The sequence below is a fragment of the Anomaloglossus baeobatrachus genome, chromosome 1, assembly GCF_048569485.1.
Source record: "Anomaloglossus baeobatrachus isolate aAnoBae1 chromosome 1, aAnoBae1.hap1, whole genome shotgun sequence".
NCBI lineage: Eukaryota > Metazoa > Chordata > Amphibia > Anura > Aromobatidae > Anomaloglossus > Anomaloglossus baeobatrachus.
In genome coordinates, this window is record NC_134353.1 from 747,902,674 (window position 1) to 747,927,770 (window position 25,097).

Sequence of the window (25,097 nt, forward strand, 5' to 3'; positions counted from 1 at the left end):
TAAATTAAAAATAAAAAAATGGATGACAGTAATCCTGATTCCAATAGCTATGTCGACTGAAAAATATCAAAGTAATGGTTCTTAGAATAAGGAAAGGGGAAAAAAAAGCGATAGCTCAAAAATGAAAAACGGCCTGGTCCTTAAAGAGTTAAGTTAGCTCAGATTTCGCCAAAACGGCAGCTGAGGAGTTAACTTAATTTCTCTCGGTAAAAACACAGTGATTGGGCCAATCAGAGCGGCCCTTACATCCGCGCACATCTGGGCCATTCAGCGGCGCGCTGTGAGCCGGGGGATGATACAACGGGGAAGTCCCGAGCAGCCAATCAGTGGGCGACTTCCATGCGCCGCTGGCACTGCTGCCCTGGCAGGATTAGATGCCCCATGCTCGGCTGCCAGTCACCAGGAGGCAGGTAAGAGCGGCGCCCGGTGCCAGTGCCCGGTGCCAGTGCCCGGTGCCAGTGCCCGGTGCAGCCTCCTCCGCTGCCTATAGGATGCGCCTCTGACTTCTTACATCCAGCTGCATCTTCTTAAAGTGACCGCGCACCTTAGAGGCAATTGAGGCTGCCTCTGCTGTCAGTGCATGGACATGCTGGGTGTTATTGGCTGGCGGGGGAGGGATCACAGTGAGCGGCGCATGGTGCTGTATTGGGCAGAGTTCACACCTGCTTTGTGATTTCATAGGAGCAGAAGACCCCAATTCACTGCCCCACTCCCCGCCAGATGTGGCCACTATGGGGTATGGCAGTGGTGAGAGCCCTGTGCTCTGGGCTGGCAGGGCATGCTGGGGGTTGTAGTTCATTGGGAGGCTGCTGCTAGTCATTGGGGGTTAGATAATTTCCGTAATGTCCCTGTTGAGCGCGGTAACAGCCGTGTACAGAGGTGAGCCCCCCCCGCAGGCTGCCGCTGGTAGTGCTGGTTGCTAGGAGACCGCAGCATGCTGGAGGTGGGCGCTGATGGTGTTAGGGTGTCCTGCCTGGGGTTATGGGGGATCGCAGCGGCTGCTGGAATCAGGGGGGTCCGGAGGGGACATCACAGGAAATGCTATACTAGGAGTGGGAAGCGCAGAAATCGCTCCAGAGCGGAGCAGTCCTGCACGAGGCTGTGGGAACTGTGCAGCGGGCGGATAGATACGAGCTATGGAAAGCTGCATGTGGGGGATGGGAACTGTGCTGTATGTCTATCCTGGCCCTGGATCACTCTGTGCCGCATTAACCCTTTACTGCGTCTCCTAATGTTACTTGGAGATGCCTCATACTCGTAGTTCTGCTCCTAATGGCTCTGGTTGTGCTGTGATTGTCGGGACGTTCTCCATCAATTTTACTAGATTTGCTGTTTCCAAACTGTACGAGGTCATTCGCTTGTCCGGATTATTCACACGAGCAGAGATTTTGCTGAAAAAATCAGCCAAATCCCAGACAAGCTGCAGTGGTACTATAGAAGTCTATGGCAGGTGAGTCACGTGCAACAGAAAATCCCTGAGATTTGGGAACATTTGCAGCTCTGCAGCAGTCGGCGGCAATGCAACACTGCGATCTCAGTGCCGAGAAACCCATAGCACTGTGTAGCCTTCGCCTTCAAGGGAACCTGCCATGTCCTAAAATACTATTAACCCGCAGGTATAGGGTTAACCTGCAAGTTAATAGCGTTCTAAAACCGTATGGCCACCGCACCGAGAGCCCCGCTGTCTAAAGCCGTATGGCCACCGCACCGAGAGCCCCGCTGTCTAAAGCCGTATGGCCACCGCACCGAGAGCCCCGCTGTCTAAAGCCGTATGGCCACCGCACCGAGAGCCCCGCTGTCTAAAGCCGTATGGCCACCGCACCGAGAGCCCCGCTGTCTAAAGCCGTATGGCCACCGCACCGAGAGCCCCGCTGTCTAAAGCCGTATGGCCACTGCACTGAGAGCCCCGCTGCCGGGAGGAAATCAACTTTATTCCTCCGGGCAGACTTCAGTTTTCAGTCGTAGTGGCACAACCAGCGCAGCTTAAGTCTCTACTCTGTGTATAGTGAGTGACGGCTGTAGCACCCTGGCATTGGCTGGCAGCCGATTCAACAGTGCATCAGGGCTAAGCCGGCTGTCAGTCAGTGGCGGTTACAGTCACAGCTAATATGTACTGAGTGGTTACTGAAGCCACACCCCTATGACTGAAAGCTGGAGGCTGCCGGGAAGAATAAAGTTAATTTCCTCCCAGCAAGGGGCTCTCGCAGCTGACGCACGGCTTTAGAAAGCTTTTAACTTGCAGATTTACTAATAGATATATATTTGTATGTTTATTTTGATTTTTTTTTTTTTTTACATTTTAGGTTCCCTTTAAAGGGGTTTTCCGATTTTTTTCCTACAGTGCCGTTTATATGTTAATACATGGCTAAAAAAACGAAACCTGAAAAAATGAATGTGTAATTTACATTAGAAATACAAACTGCAGTTTTTAACCCCTTACTGACTTACGCAGGACATATAATCCTACCTCATAAACTGCAGATAATGGCTACGACATGCAGCCAGCACCTGCCTCTAATAGTCAGTGGTGGAGTAGCGCGCTGCCTACAACTGTTAACCTGTGTGACAGCGGGATTATAGGGACTTTGTCAGCACAGAAAGACTGTGCAAGTCAAGTACAGGCACTTGGTTCATCATGGCGGGACCAAACATTAACTGCTCCTTCCTACTTGCTTGTTTTCCTACTAATGCCAACCTTCTCTGGCTCTATGAAGCCCGAGCTGTCAATCAAAGAAGGGAGGAGGGTGGAGATAGAGGGGGCACAAGCAGGTGGTGAGGTGTATTTATATGATTGTCCCCGCCATGATGCAGTGAGTGGCGGTATTTTGAACAGTTATTTTGTGCTGACAATTTCCTTTAACAGTGTGCCGACATCGGGGCACGTCATTTCATGCACACATCAGTGCCCCCATGTTGCAATCGTAGGGTGACGATGGGTTAACTATGATAGCCAGGGGTCTGCTGAAGACCTCTGTCATCACTGAGCTCCCTTGAAATTCAGCCTGTGGCTGGGCTTCAAAGGACATTGTGATTTATACTGTATACAGCAGGGCCTTCAAACTCTGCTGGGTATATGGGCCGTACAAAGGACAAAATTTAATTTGGGGAGCTGCATTCTTTGCAAGACAAGAAGAAAAAGGATACCATTTTTTTCTATACACCTTTTGGATCATGTTTCACTAGTTTCTTTTTTATTTTTGTATATGGCATTCATCGTAAGGGCTATGGTATGGTTTTATAGCTTGGGTTGTTCCGGTTGTGGTGATAACAAACGTGCACTTTTTTTTTTTTTTACTTCATTTTTAGTTTATATCAAAAAGGGATTTTTGATGGTAAAAAAAATATTTTCATGATTTATATATATATATATATATATATATATATATCTCATGTGTATGCATATGTGTGTGTATGTATGTGGAAAAAATGAGGAAATCCAGCAAGGACTCAGCAAACCAGGATTGGAGTAAAATTATAATTTCTTAATTTCTCTTCAAAAGTTAAAAAAGGGACCCACAAGGATCAGGAACCAATGTGCGTGGCAGAAAAACAGCGCAGATGGGACTACGCATCCTGGTTTGGACCATGAGGAAGGCGGACAAGGCCGCCGAAACGCGTAGTCCCATTTGCGCTGTTTTTCTGCCACGCACATTGGTTCCTGATCCTTGTGGGTCCCTTTTTTAACTTTTGAAGAGAAATAAAGAAATTATAATTTTACTCCAATCCTGGTTTGCTGAGTCCTTGCTAGATTTCCTCATTTTTTCCTTATACTAATGGATTGACTCCTATTCCAGACCATGCAGGAGCTTGACTATCAGGTGGGAAGAGACCTGTGAGCTTCATTGCTGTAGCTAGACGCTGACATATATATATATATATATATATATATATATATATATATATATATATATATATAATATATCTCTATATCTATCTCCTTCTTATAAGTAATATTGTCTTACAATTAGCACCATATACTAATTTTGGTCAACATCTTGTAATTGTGTTCCCCTTCTTGTAGTATAGTGCCTATCCTGTAGTATGTGGCCCATCCTTGTGCCAATCTTTTAGTAATGTGCTCCATCCTTGTCCCCATCATGTAGTAATGTGCTCCATCCTTGTGCCTGTCCTGTAGTAATGAGCTCCATCCTTGTCCCCATCATGTAGTAATGAGCTCCATCCTTGTCCCCATCATGTAGTAATGTGCTCCATCCTTGTCCCCATCATGTAGTAATGTGCTCCATCCTTGTCCCCATCATGTAGTAATGTGCTCCATCCTTGTCCCCATCAGGTAGTAATGAGCTCCATCCTTGTCCCCATCAGGTAGTAATGAGCTCCATCCTTGTCCCCATCAGGTAGTAATGTGCTCCATCCTTGTCCCCATCAGGTAGTAATGAGCTCCATCCTTGTCCCCATCATGTAGTAATGTGCTCCATCCTTGTCCCCATCATGTAGTAATGAGCTCCATCCTTGTCCCCATCATGTAGTAATGTGCTCCATCCTTGTCCCCATCAGGTAGTAATGAGCTCCATCCTTGTCCCCATCATGTAGTAATGTGCTCCATCCTTGTCCCCATCATGTAGTAATGTGCTCCATCCTTGTCCCCATCATGTAGTAATGTGCTCCATCCTTGTCCCCATCATGTAGTAATGTGCTCCATCCTTGTCCCCATCATGTAGTAATGTGCTCCATCCTTGTCCCCATCATGTAGTAATGTGCCCCATCCTTGTCCCCATCATGTAGTAATGTGCCCCATCCTTGTCCCCATCATGTAGTAATGAGCTCCATCCTTGTCCCCATCATGTAGTAATGTGCTCCATCCTTGTCCCCATCATGTAGTAATGTGCTCCATCCTTGTCCCCATCATGTAGTAATGTGCTCCATCCTTGTCCTCATCTTTTAGTAATGTGCTCCATCCTTGTCCTCATCTTTTAGTAATGTGCTCCATCCTTGTCCCCATCATGTAGTAATGTGCTCCATCCTTGTCCCCATCATGTAGTAATGTGCTCCATCCTTGTCCCCATCATGTAGTAATGTGCTCCATTCTTGTCCCCATCATGTAGTAATGTGCTCCATCCTTGTCCTCATCTTTTAGTAATGTGCTCCATCCTTGTCCTCATCTTTTAGTAATGTGCTCCATCCTTGTCCCCATCATGTAGTAATGTGCTCCATCCTTGTCCCCATCATGTAGTAATGTGCTCCATCCTTGTCCCCATCATGTAGTAATGTGCTCCATCCGTGTCCCCATCATGTAGTAATGTGCCCCATCCTTGTCCCCATCATGTAGTAATGAGCTCCATCCTTGTCCCCATCATGTAGTAATGTGCTCCATCCTTGTCCCCATCATGTAGTAATGTGCTCCATCCTTGTCCTCATCTTGTAGTAATGTGCTCCATCCTTGTCCTCATCTTGTAGTAATGTGCTCCATCCTTGTCCTCATCTTTTAGTAATGTGCTCCATCTTTGTCCCCATCATGTAGTAATGTGCTCCATCCTTGTCCCCAGCATGTAGTAATGTGCTCCATCCTTGTCCCCATCATGTAGTAATGTGCTCCATCCTTGTCCTCATCTTGTAGTAATGTGCTCCATCCTTGTCCTCATCTTGTAGTAATGTGCTCCATCCTTGTCCCCATCATGTAGTAATGTGCTCCATCCTTGTCCCCATCATGTAGTAATGTGCCCCATCCTTGTCCCCATCATGTAGTAATGTGCTCCATCCTTGTCCTCATCTTGTAGTAATGTGCTCCATCCTTGTCCCCATCATGTAGTAATGTGCCCCATCCTTGTCCCCAGCATGTAGTAATGTGCTCCATCCTTGTCCTCATCTTGTAGTAATGTGCTCCATCCTTGCCCCCAGCATGTAGTAATGTGCTCCATCCTTGTCCTCATCTTGTAGTAATGTGCTCCATCCTTGCCCTCAGCATGTAGTAATGTGCTCCATCCTTGCCTCCATCCTATAGTAATTTCCCCTATTATGCCATTCTTCACATACACATTAAAAAAAAAAAAAAAAAATCCTTCTCACCTGTTCTGTTCCCTCGGTGTGCTCTTTTCTGCTCCTCGTGGCCCGCTGGCACATGGAACCCTTGACGATCGCGGCCCCGTACATGGGGTGCCGCCGTCATCAGTGCTTTATTTCAGTTGAATGTATTGTTAGTGCTGTGCTGAAACAAGCTGGCCAGTGGCTGTTATTGGTATAGCTGTGCAGACAGCTTGTCTCTGCACGACACCAACAATACATTCAGCTGAAATAAAGTGCTGACAGCGGTGTGTACCGCCCCGCTCTCAGCAGCCGAGCTGCTTGGATCTGGACCTTCTGTGGGTGGCTCGAGGGTCTCCAGACCCGGGGGTCTCGCGGTCACTTCAATCAAAAAGGGGGTTATAGTGGTGGTGGATGTAGGACGTATATGTACGGGCTGAGCCGCATTAAGTTTGTGACGCCACCCACGGTGTGTGGTGAGGTTGGACACCACCGCTGCAGTTGCGGGGGCACCCGGGGGAGATGTTGTGCAGCAAGTTGTTAACCCCTCTGTGGGCAGGGATGGTGGCCCCGGGACATGTTGGGTTTTGGTGCAGTGAGATGGGCGACCGCAGGGTGCTGGTGTACTCACTATTGAAGGAAACACACGAGTCTCTGGTAAAACAAGGTGATGGTGGTCGGTGCCTGTAGCCGGCTGCGTTCTGGTCCCCCACCCGGCTGGTGGTCTCTGTCTTTCTCCTGCACTTTTGTAAGATGGTGGACTGCCTGTGCTTGCAACTTCAGGAGTCTGCTCCCGACTGGATGTGGCCTAAGGAGCCCTTGCCCGCAGACGCTGGCCCGTGGGATCTCTGAGCCCTGGCGGTGGCCTTCTATCCCCCTCGGTGGGCTGTTGTCTTCTAATAGGGTTTTTGGGTGGGACAGGACCTCTAGTCCTGGCCTCAATTGGTAAATTAACCGGTTCCAGTCGCTTCTGGTCCCGGCTTCAGGGTCCGAGTACCCCCCTGTGTGCTCCGGTTTCCGAGTCGGTTCCCCGGGTCGGTACCGGCGAGCTACAACCCTGTCCCGGTCCACCTCGGTTCCACCGAGCCGTCTTCCCGGCTCCTGCAGACGGAGACCGCCGTCTGGCTCCTAGCCACTGGCACCAGGGCTCCTACCCTGGCGCCGTTCAATTTGGGGTATTCACCTCTGCTGGAGCTGCACCCAGCTCCAGCCCACACTCCTCTCCAACTTGAACTCTAACACTTGACTCACTACTTTGCCGCCCCTGGGCTGTCCATACTCCTTGGTGGGCGTCTTCCAACCGCCTGGTTCCGCCCCCTGGTGTGTCTATTTAGCCCTGAGGGGGGTGACTAGGGTTTTAAAGGTTGGCTGATGTCACCTGTGAGGGAAGGTGTTGTGCAGGGGCCTATTTGTGACTACCTGGCCCGGCCAGGGCGTCACACTCCCCCTTGGATAAACACAGACCGTCCGCGGGCTGTCCGACCACCACCGGCATTTTTTGTAACTGCAAAAGGGGATAAACACATTTACAAGCATAATAACATATTTACATTCATGGATACTTTGGTTTCTTCCCTTAACGGGAGGCATTTTACTTTAATGTTGCATAAAACATTTTTATTAACCGCGACGGGACCATGTCCTTTTCACCTTAGCCCACCCAAACAAACCTAGCGATGGTGCCACCGCTAAGCACTGGTGCGCACCACTTTTCCCCAGTCCAGGAAACGGGTTTGGGTCCGGGTGGTGCCCACACAGGCCGGGTAATAAGTTCCTTACCCGGCAGTCTCTCCCAGAGGCCCCACGTCCAGGGGACCCCTGACCTGGAGGGTAGTCACCGGTTTCCATGGTGACGGGACCTCGGCCTACTCTGCCGCAGGCCCTTCCTCAAACCAGCCTCTCCGGAGACTGCGGCATGATGAAAAAGGGTGGTCTGTTAAAACATGTAACTTCACTGCCGGTACAGCTTCCTCTGGCAACTGTCCCTCAGACCACCACAGGGCAGCATGGGTCCCCAATGCCACCATCATTCACGGGTGACACTGTCCATAAAGACCCCGTCTTCCACTGCCTGTAGTGCGGGTACAATTGCTCCTCCAAACCGGACTCTGTAAACGGAACTGTCCTCACTCCAACTCAACTTCTTGTCGTCCTCCAACGCCGTCTGCCTCCTAGTCACTGGCACCAGGGCTCCTACCCTGGCGCCGTTCAATTTGGGGTATTCGCCTCTGCTGGAGCTGCACCCAGCTCCAGCCCACACTCCTCTCCAACTTGAACTCTAACACTTGACTCACTACTTTCCCGCCCCTGGGCTGTCCATACTCTTTGGTGGGCGTCTTCCAACCGCCTGGTTCCGCCCCCTGTTGTGTTTATCTAGCCCTGAGGGGGGTGACTAGGGTTTTAAAGGTTGGCTGATGTCACCTGTGAGGGAAGGTGTTGTGCAGGGGCCTATTTGTGACTACCTGGCCCGGCCAGGGCGTCACACTCGTCCCCCTGTACCGGGCCGCCTTCGTCAATGGGCCTACATGCCTGAGGGTGGGCCGTGTGTTTGAGGCTCCTGGTATACAGCAACACTGGTGTTTATATATAGTATGAGTGATCTGATGATCACAGATTCAAGTCCCCTAAAGAGACTAACAAATACAAAAAAGATGTTTTGTTTTTTTTTATTTTATTTTTGGGGGGGGTCATTTTTAAATCGGCTCCCTTTTTCCCCCATTAAAAAATATGATATAAAAGAATACACATGTGTGGTACCAAACAGAAAACTTTGATCTATCAGAATATAAAATTAATAAACCAGATCAGTACCTAAATTGTTATTTTGGTCACCAGAAAACCACAAAAAAGTTAAGAAGAATCAAAATGTTATATCCCAAAATGACAGCCAATAATAACGCCGACTTGCCACATAAAGAATAATGCCTCACATGGATCCATCAACCGAAAAATGGAAATGTTATGGGGCCATGCAAAGTGGTGTCATAATCAAAAACTTTTTTTTTATTATTTAATTTTGGGGGTTTTTTTCACCATAAAAATAATAGAAAAACTGAAACTTGGTAATGTCAAGAAGGGGTTAATAAAACTCTTTGTGCAAATACTGGTAGTATTTTAGGTGTGTAGAGTGGACACTTCTTACATCCTGCTGTAGCTCATCCTTGGGAGGACCAACATGCACAGATGGGTTCCCTTTTATTGTATGCAGGCAATGGCGGCTTACAGTACAACTCTCTGCTGACTGGCTGTGGGTCTCCTGATCCGAAAACAGTCTATCTGCCTATTAGGCTGTCGCGTTTGGCTTAGGTGATCCATGCATTTCAGTACATACTCTGATAGTGACAGATTTTTTTTTACACACTCTTATATAACTAAAGGGAATCAGTCACCAGGTTTTTGCTCCCTCATCTGAGAGCAGCATAATGTAATAATGTAGAGACCCTGATTCCAGTGATGTGTCACTAAGGCCGGTTTCACACATCCGGCTTTTTGCCGTTTTGCCGGATGCGGCGCTCTCCCGTACAGTTAATACAGTACAATGACAGCGCTGTAACTTCCGGGTCACATGCGCCGGTCACATGACAGCATGTGACCGGCGCTTGTTGCGCTGTCACTGTACTGTATTAACTGTACGGGGGAGCGCCGCATCCGGCAAAACGGTAAAAAGCCGGATGTGAGAAACCGGCCTTACTGAGCTGTTTGCTGTCATTTTGATAAAATCGCTGTTTTCTCTGCTGCAGATCTAGCAGTTATATAGAGCTCATGAATATGAATGGACTATCTGGCAGCAGGCCAAGTAGTCCTGTAATGATAATTTACTGTTGATTAATCAGAGATTTTTATCAATACTACACCAAGCAGCCCAGTAAGTGACACATTGCTGGAATCAGTCCTGGTCTGGCAGGTTAAATTCATCCATGTATTACATTGCAGACTATTCTTTTGAGCTTTTCTTTCCCCCAGACTTGAGGTTGCTGGTTGGTAGGCAGGCTGCTACTCGTTTAACACAACTCATTTCATAAAGTGTATAAAGATTGTATGTCAATAATGCACGAGCTGAAACGCAATGAATTTTTCATTAAGCTCAAATCGTAAACAAACAAGAACTAAAAAACAATCCACAGTCCACGTAATGCTGTAAAATGCTGTGTGGAACGAGGGCTCAACAACCATCATTACACTTCATGCGCAACAATCTTTAACCCTTGTATGTGCTACAACATACCAGACCTCAATATGAAGAATCCTGGCGGTGTCTACTACCTGGACAAACATTTTTTTTAAATGAATTAGTACTTGTAAACTCAGAATAACATATACTCGCCTCATATTATAATAGTACTAATGTTTTTAGGGGGTGTCCTATTGTATCTAGTATTACAGGAGTAGTATGACTGTCTTTGGGCATGGGAATGCTGAACAGCAAGGAGGAAAGGGATGCCTGACATCTAATGGCGCACCTCCTGATTTGAAATAGAAGAACCAGAATCTGAAAATGACCCCCTCCACAAACGCGAAAAGCATTATGACAAATAGCATAGATATGGCGACATTTACATCATGTGCCCAAACAACCACATGACGTATGCTCCAATGTGTGCATGCGCAGTGGGTGGTATCATAATTGTGGCAATTGTGTGAGGTCTGGGAATCTATTCAATGGGAAAGTATAGCCCTATGGCTTATAATAGCAGGGGTAGCTATTTTACAGAAATGGGCATCATATTAAGGTAGGAGAAAATTCAGAGAGGTTGTAATTTCTGTCCAATAAATATGTTTCCCACTCTATTCACTAATGGGCTGTTAAACGTGAAAATGATGAACAGAAATATAAAAAGATGTTTATTCAGAATATATAATTGAAGGGATTGCCCACTACTAGGACAACCTGTTCTCCATCCCCAAGTTTCTCCCTTGTAAAATAATAACACACATAGTCACCTCCAGTGCCAGCAGATTCCAGTGTCGTTACTGACGCTCCTGTAGCTCACGTGAGCACTGTACTCTGGATGTTTGTGATGTGTCAGGAGGAGGTGAGAGTAGCTGCAGGGATCACATGACATAGTGTCACACAAGCCCTGGGAGTGACAGTGCCGACACCGCTAAAACGGCTCAAGAGGTGAGTGTAAGTGTTATTTTACAAGGGGAAAACATAAGGATGGAGAAGGGGGTTGTCCAAGTAGTGGACAACCCCTTTTAATAAAGTTATTCATTGTAATGGAGCTTAAACTCCAGCCTTTTAATTAATCCCAGGGCCAGAATATCTTGCGCCTATAGAAGTCCCCCTTCACTACATAGTGGTCAAGTTACAAAGATGGATGACTGAGGAGGCATTCTATTGCCATAGATGCAAGTATGTACACATCAACAGTTCACAGATCACGTTTTTAGTAGTGGCCACATCAGTAGTTGTCGCTACCTAACTAGAGCACTATGAACCTCCTGCTAGCTGGGACATTCCTGACACTACCTTTATTAAGCCCTTGCATAAAGCATTGAAGTTGTCATTATCAGAAGAGGCAGCAGGGATGAATCCGGTAGGAGTTCATGCAAGTCTTACTGCTCAACTGCAAAGTATGGTTTTTGACCATATTAAAAAACATATCCCTTTCACATGTAAAGTGCCATGGAATTGATAGCGCTATAATAATAATAATAATAATTAATAATTAATAATATTGTTCCAAGACCACTTCTGGACAGACTCCTCCAAAAAGTGGATGGGTGTAGCTGGGTCCCCTGGTTGCTGCTATTTCTAAGCTCATGGCACTGCTGGACATCTTGTGATTTTAAGGGGCAGTAAGCACGATGTGTCTCCTCCTCTGCACTGTTTCCATGCTTGATAACTGGTCCTCAACATTGTCTGTTTCTTGGTGTCCAGATGTTTCCCTCGTGGCATTATATAATGGGAAAGTATTGAATTGGCTGCAATTTTATTGTGCAGCAGAAAGACTCCAAACAGTCAGTGTCGTTAACCATCTTCAGTGTAAAGAAGAACAAGGAGTCCTTGGAGCGATGATGTGGCCCCACAGAGCCCGGATCTCAGCATCATCAAGCCTCTGAAATTACACGAAAAAAACAGCTGGTTCTCCAAGATGTTTAGAACAACCTCTCTGCTGAGTTCCTTCACACACTGACAAAGGGTGGTCACACCAAACACTGATTTAGACTTATCTTTTGTTCCTTTACTTAGTAGCTTATTTGTATCAATTGACAAAATACAAACACTTTTACCGTACATAATATATTTCGCCTTCTTACATCAAGTCACCTTAGCATCTGTTTACATTATGTGAACACATTCAGCATATGCACCAGGAGAGCTCCAGGCAAATACACCTAAACGATAGCGTAAAGTGAGGGTGGCATACTGTTTTGTTTTTTTTTTGTTTGTTTTTTAATATATAGGAGGATCAGCCTTTAAATAAAAAAAAAAAATAATAATAAAAAAGTGTGCACATAATACACACACACACACACACACTTTTTTTTATTTAAAGTGAATCTGTCAGGTGCAATATGCAGCCAGACCCACGAGCAGTTCTGGGTGTATATTACTAATCCCTGCCTAACCGTCCCTGTACACACTAGCATAGATAAAGATCTTTAGGAAAAGTATTTCTAAAGATCTATTATGATATGCTAATGAGCGCAGGGACTAGTCGCAAGATTGTTAGTTCCTGCGCTCCTTCCGCCCTCTTAGCATATTAGCACACCCACAGGGGCGTATTAACATGCAATGCCCATTGCCAGCATCATCATCAGCGGAGATGTGCATACCTGTCTGTTGCCACAGTCTCAGACGCCGGGTAGTGAGCACTTCCCTGGCACTTCCAGTCATGCACAGTAGACCTCTCTGAAGCCGGGAGACGTACACCTGGCTTCATAGTGCCCATGACTGGAAGTGTGGTGACCTGATCATGTGCAGTGCCCGGCGACAGAAGCTGTAGTAACAGAAGCAGGTACGTGTGTTACCGCTGATGACGCTGGCAGTGGGCATTCAATAGCTTGTTAGTATGCTCCTGTGGGCGTGCTAACATGATAAGAGGGCGGAATGAGAGCAGAAACAAATTCATTAGCCATATGACATTAGCATATGATATAAGATCTTTAGAAATACTTTTTCTAAAGATCTCTTTATCTATGCTATTGTATACAGGGACAGTTAGGCAGGGAATAGCAATATCTACCCAGCACTGCTCCTGGATCTGGGTGGATATTGCACCTGACAGGATCCCTTTGGGCTGTCTGGGACTATTTAATTTTAATTTTTTTTTTTTTTTTTTTTACTGTGTGCTTAAGAACTAACAGGCAGGATGTTGCTAACTATGGTCTGTGAACTCTCTGAGCCAGAGCTGGGTGGAACAGGCAGGTAGTTATCAACATCCTGCCTGCTGGTTTTGAGTCACATACATATAATATAAAAATAGTCTTGGATAACCCCTTTTAAAGGGAACCTGTCACCAGATTTGTCTCTTATAAACTGTGGCTACCACCAGTGAACCCTTATATACAGTATTCTAGAATGCTGTATATAAGTACCCAGGCCTCTCTGTATAATATAAAAAAAACAGCTTTTATTATACTCGCCTGCGGGGCAGTCCGGTCTAATGGGTGTCTCTGGTCTCAGTCTGGTGCATCCTATCTACTTGTGATTGCCGTCCTTCTTGCTTCGTGTGGATGAGTTACGATCCTGCACACTCGCACTTCTCTCTGCCCTGCTGCAAGCAGAGCAAAGTATTGTACAACCCCTGGCAAAAATGATGGACTCACCTGGCTCTGAGGATGTTCATTCAGTTGTTTACTTTTGTATAAAAAAAAAAAGCAGATCACAGACATGGCACAAAACTAAAGTCATTTTTAAATGGCAACTTTCTGGCTTTAAATAACACTAAAAAAAAAATCATGAAAACATAATGTGCTAGCCAGTAACGGTAACTTTTCAAGACCAAACAGGGTGAAAAAATTATGGAATCACTCAATTATGAGGAAAAAATTATGGAATCATGAAAAACAAACAAAAGAACACTCCAACACATCACTAGTATTTTGTTGCACCACCTCTGGCTTTTATAACAGCTTGCAGTCTCTGAGGCATGGTCTTAATGTGTGACAAACAGTACTCTTCATCAATCTGGCTCCAACTTTCTCTGATTGCTGTTGTCAGATCAGCTTTGCAGGTTGGAGCATTGTCATGGACCATTTTCTTCAACTTCCACCAAAGATTTTCAATTGGATTGAGATCCAGACTATTTGCAAGCCATGACATTGACCTTATGTGTCTTCATTCAAGGAATGTTTTCACAGTGTTTGCTCTATGGCAGGATGCATCATCTTGATGACTGATTTCATCATCCCCAAACATCCTTTCAATTGATGGGATAAGAAAAGTGTCCAAAATTTCAATGTAAATTTGGGCATTTATTGAAGATTTAATGACAGGCATCTCCCCAGTGCATTTACCTGACATGCAGCCCCATATCATCAATGACTGTGGACATTTACATGTTCTCTTCAGGCAGTCATCTTTATAAATTTCATTGGAACGAAACCAAATAAAAGTTTCAGGATCATCACCTTGCCCAATGTAGATTTGTGATTCATCACTGAATATGACTTTCAACCAGTCATCCACAGTCCACGATTGATTTTCCTTAGTCCATTTTAACCTTGTTTTTTTCTGTTTAGGTGTTAATGATGGCTTTTGTTTAGCTATTCTGTATGTAATTCCTATTTTCAGGCGATTTCTTACAGTTCGGTCCCAGACATTGACTGCAGTTTCTTCCCATTCGTTCCTCATTTGTTTTGTTGTGCATTTCCTGTTTTGGAGACCTATTGCTTTAAGTTTCCTGTCTTGACGCTTTGATGTCTTGCTTGGTCTACCAGTATGTTTGCCTTTAACAACCTTCTCATGTTGTTTGTATTTGGTCCAGATTTTAGATACAGCTGACTGTGAACAACCAACATCTTTTGCAACATTGCGTGATGATTTACCCTCTTTTAAGAGTTTGACAATCATCTCATTTGTTTCAATTGACATCTCTCGTGTTGCAGCCATCATTCATGTCAGTCCACTTGGTGCAACAGCTCTCCAAGGTGTGATCACTCCTTTTTAGATGCAGACTAACAAGCAGATCTTATTTAATGCAGATGTTAGTTTTGGGCATGAAAATTTACAGAGTGATTCCATAATTTTTTTCTCCTGTTTGGTCTTGAAAAGTAACCGTTACTGGCTAGCACATTATGTTTTCATGATTTTTTTTTTTTTTAGTGTTTCTTAAAGCCAGAAAGTTGCCATTTGAAATGACGTTAGTTTTGTGCCATGTCTGTGATCTGCTTTTTTTAAACAAAAGAACTGAATGAACATCCTCCGAGCCAGGTGATTCCATATTTTTTGCCATGGGTTGTAGTGCTCATGTGTGGAAAGGTCAAAGAATGCTTGTGCATGCACAGAACAATACTGCCCGAAGGAGCGTAATGGAAGAATTTGTGTGGGTGACATAAGACGCGTCATCCACACGGAGCAGGGAAGGAGGACCGTGATCACAAGAACATGGGAGGCGCCGGATCAAATCAACGACGCCCATCGGCCCTGACTGCCTGCAGGTGAGTATAATAAAAGCTGGTTTTTTACGATATACAGATCGGCCTGGGCTCTTATGTACAGTATTCTAGAATGCTCTATATAAGAGCTTACCAGTGGTGGCCGCAGCTTATAAGGGATAAATCTGATGACCGGTTCCCTTTAATGCTGTAGCCAATATACTACTTATAGGGGGGCATACATTGGTGCCTTCTGACCTAAAGCTCTGACAAGTTCTGAACAGTGCCTTAGGGTATCTGCATGTAAGACCTATATCCGTGGCACAACTTTAGTTGTGGAAATTTAAGCAAAGTGCCGCAGCCTCAGTAATCATACGCATCATGAATTGACATTCAAAGATAGTCAATTTGCGCTGCAGATTTCTTTCAGCAGCAATAAGTACTGTTGGGAAGGAGTAACACTATTGGCGACTGCTAATAGGGAACTGGTGAAATGTGTGGCTGCTATAGTATGCGCCACCCCACCCCCACCCAGGACGTTTTCCCTCACATGTGGTGAGATTGTTCCTTGACTATTATTTTGTTGCGGTCAGCCTGTCTTATCCTGTTAGACCTTGTACTGCAGGTTATATTTGAGTGGTTTTGTGATATGACTAACCATTATTAGGTCCACACCTCTAGCCACAGCCCATAGTGGCATTTGGACGTCAGACCTTCACTAGAGTAAATTTCTTGAGATGGTACATGCAGCTGAAAGATATCCCAAATACAATAAAGCACCACTCAAGATATTTTTTATTTTTTTTTTAAGCAATGGAGTAGCACTTTAAATTTTAAGCCCCCTGCCTCCTTTTATCTCCTTTTATATAATCCCCTCCCAGCAGCCTCCCCTTTTACCGATGCCACTCTGGTCCCCTGGTGCCATCTTGTGACTGTAACTTCTGACTAGCCCGAAGTCAGAAGTCGTGCCACAAGCTTCCAGTGCAACTCTATGAGAGCCATAATGAGGCTCTAATGAGTTACAATACATTATTACAAGCATGCTCCATGAAACGCCAGAGCAGTCTGTAGGTCACAAAACGTCGGAGACAGACTGGATCGGCTCTGGAAACTGATGAAGACGCCAACAGGTGAGTATAAGACTGGGGCAGGGGACATACATTTAAAGAACCACCTCAGTGGTGTAATTAAAAAAAAAAAGTGGTGTGGTGTGGTGCTTTACGGGGCAAATGCCAGTGTTAATGAACTGAGGAATGATTGTATTAGGAGCTTGTGGACTGCCAATGTTTTCTTTTATAAGTCCAGATCCCTTTTAGGTACCTTGTGCTTTCAATAAGAGCCGGTGTGGGAGGCTGTTTGTATTGTGTGGGCCGATTTTCTATTTGTTCTCAATTGCTTCTCTGCCAGTGCAGCATATGTCAGATGATTGTCTGCTAAAATGTTATATATTTTGAGTGAGTCATTTCTTCACTCTTAGGCTACTTTCACACTTGCGTTGGACGGCTTCCGTTGCTATCCGCAGCCTTGAGGAATTACGGTAACCGTTGCAGGAAACCGTTATATTCCTCATAGACTTCTATTAGCTACGGATAGCAATGGATGGTCTTGTGATGCATCCGCAGCACGATGCAGAATTGTTATTTTGATGCTGCGTCAGGCGGAATGAACGCTGCATGTAGCGTTTTTTTGTGTCGTTAAAATAGCGCACCTTGACAGATTCTGTTGGAATCCGCCACGGTGTCTCATGATTGTCTATGGTGGCGGATTCCGCCGCTATACGCTAAGCGGCGGAATCCGCTGACGGATTCTGGCACGTTCTACTGCGCATGCTCAGCATGTCCAGCAGAACGATCGAAATCGTTTAAAATCACTCCTGGTCTCTCCCCACCCTCTACCCCCACTCTCTCATACTCACCGATCACGGGCGCGACGCTGCATAGTTGTCACAAAGCTCCAGCAGCTTTTCCTCTTTTGAAAAAGCCGGCCGCTCATTATTCCATCTAGTATTCACTGCTTCCCCCGCCCACCGGCACCTATGATTGGTTGCAGTCATATATGTTATGCAGTCTATATCGTGCAGTACAATAAATAAATAATTAAAAAAACGGCGTGCGGTCCCCCCCCCAATTTTGATACCAGCCAAGGCAAAGCCACACGGCTGAAGGCTGGTATTCTCAGGATTGGGAGCCCCACGTTATGGGGAGCTGCCCAGCCTAAAAATATCAGCCAGCAGCCACCCGGAATTGCCGCATCCATTAGATGCGACAGTCCCGGGACTCTACCCGGCTCATCCCGAATTGCCCTGGTGCGGTGGCAATCGAGGTAATAAGGAGTTAATGGCAGCCGCCCATAGCTGCCACTAAGTCCTAGGTTAATCATGGCAGGCGCCTATGAGACACATTCCATGATTAACCTGTAAGTGAAAGTAAATAAACACATACACCCGAAAAAATCCTTTATTTGGAATAAAAGACAAAAAAAACACCCTCTTTCACCACTTTATTAAAATCCCCAAATACCCCTCCAGGTCCGGCGTAAGCCACACTAGGTCCCGCGACGCATCCAGCTCTGCTACATGAAGCTGACAGGAGCAGCAGTAGAACACCACTGCTCCTGTGAGCTCCACGCAGAAACTGAAGTGAATCGCGCTGTCATTGGGAACGTCACTGAGATAATGCCTGTGTGTGTGTGTGGTGATGATGAGGGCGGTAGTGTCGGGATGTGTGCGGTTATGATGTGGGCAGTAGTGTCGGGATGTGTGCAGTAGTGTTGGGATGTGTGCGGTGATGATGGGGTCTCTCTCTTGGCTAAAGAAACTTAACGCAACGCGTTATTTCACTGGAATCTGTTGCCTTTATTATCACACTTTTTGCAAGGCATCCGTCACATGCGTTACACAACGCATTGTGACGGATGCTGTTCAACGCAAGTGTGAAAGTAGCCTTATGTGCCATGTCTGGGCTTACACTGGCCAGTTATTGTCACAATTTATTAATTTTGCAGTGATCTATAGTGATACTTACCTAGTGTGATTCCAAAGCAGGACTATCGTTGATTTTAGTTGAGTGTGCCGCCAGATCTTATCAGTGACACGATCTGGAAATGTTTTTATTTAACCTATATTAGACCTGCATCTTAATACAAGTGTGTCAAGAAGACAAAAAAGATGCAAAAAATATACATCTTTATTGGCATGATACAAAAACACCATTAAATTTACCACATGATTTGAGATGGGTATCAAAAAAATTAACCCCTTAAAAACAGAAAAAATCCTGGAGTAGTGTGGTTAATAAGATATTACATAAGGGTGGTCAGAAAAAGAGTTATGCAATCAATTAGATGTACCATACATGTTATTCCAAATTGATCAACAAACTGACAATTTCAGGGGTTAAACTGCTGGAAGTGGTGAGAGCCAAGTCCCGGCTGTTACATCAGCGATTGCGGAGGAACCACGCCTGAACCCCCACAATCACCATGATTAAAAAAAACCCCCACAAAAATAAGCAGGAAAAAACACAAGTGAAAAAACATACAAATGCAATGCAAAAAAAAATACGTGTTTTTTTTCAGGTGCTTTTTTTTTCCTGCCAAAACAAGCTTTATGTTCAGAGAAGATGCACACAAAAAAGTAACGTGGGCACATACCCCATAGGTGTTTCACAGTAAGGCTATGTAGAATTTAGGTATTTGAGACTGACAATGAGCCTGTTCTAGGCTGCACGTTATATATCCGGTTTAGTTTCAGTTGTCTGATTTTCCCTGGGAGTTGGCAGTTTATTATCAATTCTTAAGAAACGGATACATGATTGTAAGATGTGAAACATGTCAGATAACCGTCATGTGAGCCTCCCTTCATTAGCGCCTGTCACTGCAGAATGTGAAGAGCTCTGCAGCATTGGACCAGAGCGGCTATGGAGAAGCTCGGAAATATGTTAGATTAGGCTCCGTGTCTCACCCTCTCCTTATATATTCTAGTAAAATTACTGCCTAGTGATAAGCCTCATTCACTAAATTTATTTATTTTTTTAACCCCTTCACCCCCGGCCACTAAAACACTCCGGGGCCATTTTTTTTTCAATTCTGACCAGTATCACTTTGACAGGTTATAACTCTGGAACGCTTCAACGGATCACAGCAATTCTGACGTTGTTTTTTCATGACATATTGTACTTCATGTCAGTGGTAAATTTAGGCCAATATTTTTTGCCTTTATTTGTGAATATTTCGGAAATTTGGTGAAAATTTTGCAATTTTTAAACTTTGACATTTTATGCCTGTGAATCTGAGAGATATCTCACGCAAAATGGATGCTAAATAAAATTTCCCACTTGTCTACTTTACACCAGCGCAATTTCGAAACAAATGTTTTTTCCGTTAGGAAGTTAGAAGGGTTCAAAGTTCATCAGCAATTTCTCATTATTCCAATAAAATTTACACCACCATTTTTTTAGGGACCCCCCCCCCCCCCACACACACACACTGCTCAAAACCAAATCTAAGAAGTTCATTAACCCTTTAGGTGCTTCACAGGAACCAAAGCCATGTGGAAGAAAAATTTTTTAAAATTTTACTTTTTTACACAAAAATGTTACTTTACTTATAAAACTTTACATTTTTACAAGGGAGAAAATAGAAAGTGCACCCTACAATTTATTGTGCCATTTCTCCTGTGTACGCTGATACCCCATATGTGGTAAAAATCAATTGTTTGGGTGCACGGCAGAGCTCGGAAGGTAAGGAGCACCATTCGAATTTTTAAACACAAAATTAGTTGGACTCATTAGCGGACGCCATGTCGGGTTTGGAGACCCCTTGAGGTGCCTAAACAATAGAGCTCCCCCACAAGTGACCCCATTTTGGAAACTAGACCCCTCACAGAATTTATCTAGATATTTGTTTTTATTTCTATTACCACAAAACTGTTATTTGCACAGGTGGCTTTTTTTTTTTTTTTTTACAAGGGTATCAGGAAAAATGCAACATAAAATGTATTGTGCAATTTCTCCTGAGTACACAGATACCCCATATGTGGTGGAAAGTAATTGTTTAAGCGCACAGCGGGGCTCAGAAGAGAAGGAGCGCCATTTGACTTTTCAAACACAGACGTTGTGCAGTGATGTGCATCACTGATCGGCACTTCCAGATCAGACCGCCCCACTGGACGCTGATTGGAGCTATTGCGCGTCATAACACGATCGCTCCAATCAGTGCTGCAGGGGCTGGGGGATGCCATGTTTGAGCTCCAGCTGTGATCTGCTGCAGCACCTCGTAACAGGATCGCACTGGTTCAGGCATTGTTTTAGATGAAACCAGTGCAATCAATGTGGTTGGCGGTTCAGATTTGAACATCCAATCACAACGATCGGTGATGGGGGTGGCGATGCCACACCCCCCCTGTGGCCAAGTAAAGGTCCCCTGCTGTAAGAAACAGCAGGGGACATAATTTGAAAGCAGTTGCTATGTTCACGGCAATCAAATGAACTTTAGGCAGTAACGTTACGTCCCTGGTCGTTAAGTCGCGTAAAAATAGGACGTAACTTTACTGCCCGCGGTCGGGAAGCGGTTAAGCCAAAATTGTAAAATTCCTTCAAATATATGCCATGTGCACAACTATTAGACTAGTCAGTATTTTGACCATATCATCATTTCTATGCAGATTTTCCAACTCCAAACTGTGTAAACTTGAATGCTCATTGGATAAAGCAGATCAGGTGATGTGTGTTTGTGTAATGAGGGGGTGCTGTAATCAGGGGGTGCAGCCTGAGGATAGAATGTCCTTTATCAAGGTGTGCAGAATTATTAGGCACCTGCTTTCGTCAGGCAACATTGGTCAAATATAAGATTTAACTGGCTCGGAAAAAATGAAAAAGTTGTTACAATTCTTATAGAGGGATGCAGCATTAAAGATGTTGTCCAGTTACCAAAACTGTTTTTTTTTTTTCTCCTAAATCTTGCTAATTTGTGCCTCTCCACACATCTTTTATGTTATTTCAGCAATATTACCTTTTATCATGCTCTAGCAGCACTTCATCATTGCTGGCTCCAGCTCTGATGGAGTTAATCTCTCTCCTGACTTCCTGGGTTCAGTTCCTACAACTCCCATAATGCTTTGCAGTGGCAACCTGCGCTCTGCTCATCCTCCCACCCCCACCCCCCCGTGTGATAACATACTCACCCAACATGACTCCTCCTCTCCTCTTGCTCCTGGTGCCAGCCCTGCACACTACTGCAGGATGGTAAGTAAACCCTCCTCTCCTTCTCCTCATGCTGGGCTGTGACGTGCGCTGATCACCACCCACAGCCCAGTCACCAAGGATCAGAGGCAGCTGCTGCTAGTGTAACATCAACTTTCTGTGCCCGGAAGTTGACGTGACATCAGCGGATACCAGAGGCCACAGCACCCAGGGGTCATGTGACCGGCACTGAGCGAGGAGGATAGCGCCGCTCTGTGCCAGAACTGGAAATAGAAGGCAATTAAAAAGACAACTGAAATAGTAAGTTACACTGATAGAGAAAATAAAAAAAAAAATGGGTGAACCGCCCCTTTAACGAAACTGCAAAGATAGTGGGGTGTGACCACATAACTGCCCCATAGTGAACAAGGTTGCAAAAACCTTTTGAGGGAAAAAAGATACACATTTACTGCCAAAGATTTGAGTAGCATCAAACGAAGTACTTAAGGCTTCGGCTAGCCAGTAAAGACCTTAAAGGGAATCTGTCAGCAGGTGTTTGCTACCTCATCTGAAAGCAACATAATGTAGGCAAAGAGACCCTGAATCCAATTATGTATCATTGTGCCAGAACTGCTGCACCTGGTAAACTGAGTTTTTATATTTAGCATGTAATAGAGCTCAGAAAGCTGCTCCCACCCAAACTAGGCTCTCTATTTACAAAGTCTATATACAGTGAGCTAATCAAAGCAGAAGGCCTGCCAGACTAGCTGACTTAAGGGTACTTTACACGCTGCAATATCGGTACCGATATCGCTAGCGAGCGTACCCGCCCCCGTCGGTTGTGCGACACGGGCAAATCGCTGCCCGTGGTGCACAACATCGCTAACACCCGTCACACGGACTTATCTTCCCTGCGACGTCACTCTGGCCGGCGATCCGCCTCCTTTCTAAGGGGGCAGTTCGTGCAGCGTCACAGCGACGTCACACGGCAGCCGTCCAATAGCAGAGGAGGGGCGGAGATGAGCGGGCGGAACATGCCGCCCACCTCCTTCCTTCCTCATTGCCAGTGGAGGCAGGTAAGGAGATGTTCGTCGTTCCTGTGGTGTCACACATAGCGATGTGTGCTGCCGTAGGAACGACGAACAACATCATTCCTGCAGCAGCAACGATATTAAGAAAATGAACGACGTGTCAACGAGCAACGATTTTTCACGTTTTTGCGCTCGTTGATCATCGCTCATTGGTGTTACACACTGTGATGTCGCTATCGGCGCCGGATGTGCGTCACTAACTACGTGACCCCGACGATATATCGTTAGCGATGTCGCAGCGTGTAAAGCACCTTTTAGTCTGGTAATGATCTCCTGAAGCTAAAACAAACATTGCAGGTAAACTGCACACAGTGTGATTGCCCCTGCAGCATGCTGTCTTTAGATTACACCGTAAAAACGTGCTGAGCATTTCCCTTTTTAAAGATGAAAGTTTAATGACATGACCCATTCCTCACCTGATACAAACTCTGAGAAGTTGTGGGTCAAATTTAACCCCTTAATGATCAATGATGTACATAGTACGTCATGACCAGGTGTCAGTTCCCACATAATGATGTGCTATGTCATGGATTTAAACTTTCACTGTGCAAAAATGTAGTGACAGCTCTGTGCTGGTAGCAGTCACGGATAACTGAAAGGCATGGCCAGAGACATGGGGACCAATTTCAGTGGTTCCCGATCTCCGATTGGTCAGTCAGATTGCTGTAATTTCGCAATCAATCATAGCATGATGGTGCGGGAAGTGCTGAAATATCTGTACTTCCTGCAGAATCACAGCAGTAGGTAGGCTTAGCTATCAGCTGAGCTCCTGTAGTAACAGCCAGGGCCAGGGTGCCGTTGACCCTGGTTGATTAACCCTCCAGATGCTATAATCGATTGTGATTGTGGCATTTAAACAGTTGTGGAGCGAGAGTTCATCTGCCCCCCATTACGAAATCACAGGGATCCTATGGTTCTCATGGCACCCAGAGGTCAAAAAATGATCTCCTGTTGTACCAGGTATGGTAGCCTGTATGACTCAGCAATAGTTAGGGTTTAATTTCGTTGTCCCACTTGCGATTGCCTCTCGTGTATCTCGCGCGAGTTTCGCGGTGCATCACCCGACACGGACTCACACTCTGCACACAGGAGCTGGTCGGCTGCATAGAGATGTATGCAACTGACCCACTCCTGTGAGCAGAGTGCGAGTCCGTGCCGGGTGATGCACCGCGAAACTTGAGCGAGATACACGAGAGGCAATCGCAAGTGGGATACCGGCCTTACAGGCATTCTGTCAGTGTAATTTAACAGATCTCATGTATTGCAACACATGTCTATTGCAATGCATGAGACTACAGACCAGAGTCAAAATCATCACTACGCCCATAGATGAATTTCCAGATTTGTCTAATTCCAAATTGGGATCACTTGAGGGATGTTTCTGCTCTTTTGGTACTTAGGAGCTCTGTATATGGAGTCCACTAGGAAACTGTGCACTCCAATAAGTCAACTAGCACTTCTTTGCTCCCGAGTGTTACCGTGCGGCCAAACTGTACTCTACAGTTACATATGGAGTGTTATCAAAGTTACAACAAATTGTGTGACAATTATGTGGTTTTTTGTTTATCTATTTTCCCTTGTGAAAATGTAAAATCTGGGGCTTAAACAACCTTATAGTGGTAAAAATGTACGGTAACTATTTTTTCTTCAATGCCCCATGTTATAATATCTTGTGAAACCTATGTGGTGTGAATATGCTCACTGCACCACTAGATGATTTAATTAAGAGGTGTAGTTTGTAAAACGGGGTCACTTATGGGTGGGTTTTGCTGTCTGCTGTCACCTCAGGGGCCCGCCAACCTTAACGGTAAAATATGTACTCCGATATGGTGCTACTTCCCTTTTGAACTTTGTAATGGACCTGAAAAGTAGTTTCTGGCCACATTTGGGGTATTGCTGTAATGAAGAGAAATTGCATAGAAAATGTTGTGGTCCATTTTTTTTCCTGTTGCTCCTTGAAAAAAGTAACAATTTCATTTTCATGGTTCAATATTGTAAAATTCTGTGAAGCACCAATGGGCTCAAGATGCTCAACACACCCCTAGATAATTTTTTTTTTTGAGGGGTGTAGTTTCCAAAATGGTGTCACTTTTAGCGGGGTTTTTGCGGTTTTGGAATCTCGGTGGCTATCTAAATACGACATAGTGTCTGCAATCTATGCCAGACAATTTTGCTCTCCAAAAAATCAAATAGCTCTCCTTCCCATCCAAACTCTGCCATTGCCCAAACAATAGTTCCTGATCACATAAGGGGGGGTATCCTTGTGCTCAAGAGAAATTGCACAACACATTATGTGGTCCATTTT

General features: G+C 45.2%; 1 protein-coding gene across 3 annotated transcripts in view; it reads left to right on the plus strand.

Annotated features, from left to right (window-relative positions):
• The first annotated feature begins 294 nt into the window (after nt 1-294).
• CAMKK2 (calcium/calmodulin dependent protein kinase kinase 2) overlaps nt 295-25,097 on the plus strand; it is a 158,682-nt gene continuing 133,879 nt past the window's right edge. For 2 of the 3 annotated variants that reach the window (XM_075323571.1, XM_075323563.1), the window contains exon 1: nt 296-410. The gene's annotated coding sequence lies outside the window, so the exon portion shown is untranslated. Of the gene's footprint in view, nt 411-25,097 lie in introns of all 3 variants that reach the window. The other variant, XM_075323581.1, reaches the window with a different exon arrangement.